At 48.2% G+C, this 2,201-nt stretch overlaps 1 long non-coding RNA gene across 1 annotated transcript; it reads left to right on the top strand.

Moving 5' to 3' along the window:
- On the top strand, positions 1–1,481 carry LOC311339205. Its single transcript, XR_014633200.1, has 3 exons — positions 1–81; positions 459–604; positions 1,382–1,481. It is a non-coding gene; the product is annotated as an uncharacterized lncRNA (long non-coding RNA).
- The last annotated feature ends 720 nt before the right edge of the window (positions 1,482–2,201 follow it).

Raw genomic sequence — 2,201 nt, 5'->3', positions numbered from 1 at the left:
CACAGGAACAACTGATTTGCACCTGCTTCTGGCGTCCACCTGCCGCACGTTCTCAGACGCACTAGACAAACACACCGCAGGGTAACGCAATCCAGCCTTTGGCTTCTGCTGTTCCCCTTTTTTTTGTCTTATTGCCTAATTGCTTGTCCGCTGTGTGTATGTGTATGTGTATGTGTGTGTGCACTTTCGGTATGTGTTTGTGTTTTTATCTCTGTATGTGTGGGGGCGCTTGTAAGTTCTTGTGTGTGTGTGTGTGTATAGTGATTGTGGATTGTGTGTTTGGAAAGAACCAAAACCTGGTTCTGCGTACGGAACCGTCCTAGAATGTCAGGTTTTTAAACACTTTTTTTTTTTATTGGTTTCTCATGAAACAAGACGTGCTGTCATCCTGCTGTTGTAAGGTGTTGCATCTCAACCTCTGGTTTATCTTAGTGCTCTCCTCCGTTTCCTGTGCCTAGACCGTGAGTCACCCGCACTGTGCCCAGACTGCAGCGGAACTCAACCAGTCAACCAGCCCGGTCTCCCTGCCTGTCTGCCTGTCTGCCTGTCTGCCTGTCTGTAAGGGAGGTGCGTGGGCGTAGGAACGGGGCCAGAAGAAAGTGAGGTAAGCTCTTCCAAGGAGCGTCTCTTTTACTCTCTCTCTCTCTCTCTCTCTCTCTCTCTCTCTATTCCCCAATGAGTCAGGGAAATCTGTGCTGGTCGACCTCAGCCAGCGTTGAAGACAGGCCTAGCGTGAATAAGTGATTCACCGCGTTTCCCGGTCACAAGAAAGGAGACTTAGAGTCGGAGTTGTGTGATGCTCACACATCTGTGGGCAGGCGTGAACTGGCTCCAATCTGACGCTTTAGTTGTGGCCTTATTTTGGTGAGAAGTTATATCTATATATACATAGGTAGATTTTTATTTAACACTTGTGAGGGCACAGCACAAATGTTGTTTATATTTATATGTATAAATATATAAACATATATATATATATATATATATATATACTTAGGCCTATCTTATTATGTTTTTTGTTTATCGGAAACACTGTGTGTGTGTGTGTGTCTGTGTGTGTGTGCGTGTGCGTTGGCAGATATGTGTCTGGGTGATGTAATCTGTTGGTGACATGTTGTCCTTAGCTGAAGGCGTGGGCAACACAGCATCAAATCCCCAAACATCCCCTCAGTCACACATACATCTCCCTCGCCTTCTCCTCGTTGTTTTTTTTTGTGGTGACTTTGAACAACTTTTACCAAGTCAACGCTTTCCATTTATTTTTCTCCCACGCAGTGAGTCGTACGATGCGAAAACAGCGTTCTGTAATGCTCTACTGTAAGAGGCCCTTTGCTACATCATAAAGTACGGTTTTAACAGTTTTTTCCTTCTCTTTTTATAGAGAAATGAAAATACATCATGGCTCCTCCACTGCGCGCTCCGTCGGGGGAGATGGGAGGTCGGTTGAATCTGAAATCGGAGAGCTCTTTCCTGCAGCGCTGCTAACACTGCCAGAACACTCACTGTAATTTACCAAAAGTGCCTGCTATTTATTCCATAAAGCATGTGTTTAACATTCCTCAAGCCCACTGTGTTTGTGTAGTGCTCCTTGCCTCACTCTCTCGCTCTCTCCCTCTCTCTCTCTCTCTTTGCCGTTCACTTTGCCTGCCTTCTACAGCTGCATTTCTATTTATGTATCAGCGTTCCTGTGTCTGTGCGTGTGTCAGTAGGCCTATACGTTGAGGTGTGTGTGTGTGTGTGTGTGTGTGTGTGTGTGTGTGTGTGTGTGTGTGTGTATGTGTGTGTATTCGCCGCCGGGTCCATGTCGAGAAGCAGCCATTGCTTCCCCAGAAGGATCGTCTCTCCCCCCCCCCCTCCCAAGACAAGGCCGACAGGAAGAGGGAGTTTATGCTGTCCTACTTTACAAAAAAGGAAAGAAAGGGGAAAAAAAAAAAAACTCCAGAGATCCAGCCCCCAGTGCTGTGTATGTTTCTGCTGCTGCAGCCTTTAAGCCCTCCTTCTTTTCTCCTCTCCCTCCTTCCTCTCCCTCAGCCAGCTCTGCCTCCCCTCCCCCCACACTGGACGTCCCACCCAAGCAGGCTCGCAGGCTATGGCTTCTTTTTCTCAGGGCGGGGTGGTGGCTGGCGGATAGCGGATGGTAGTGGTGGTGGTGGGGAGGGGGGGGAGGATGATGGTGGGGGGAGAGCGAGGTGGTGGTGGAA

The sequence above is a fragment of the Micromesistius poutassou genome (genome assembly GCF_964030765.1).
Source record: "Micromesistius poutassou genome assembly, chromosome: 2".
Lineage (NCBI taxonomy): Eukaryota > Metazoa > Chordata > Actinopteri > Gadiformes > Gadidae > Micromesistius > Micromesistius poutassou.
The sequence above is the reverse complement of the archived record's forward strand: the minus strand, read 5'-3'. Positions and strand labels throughout refer to the sequence as shown.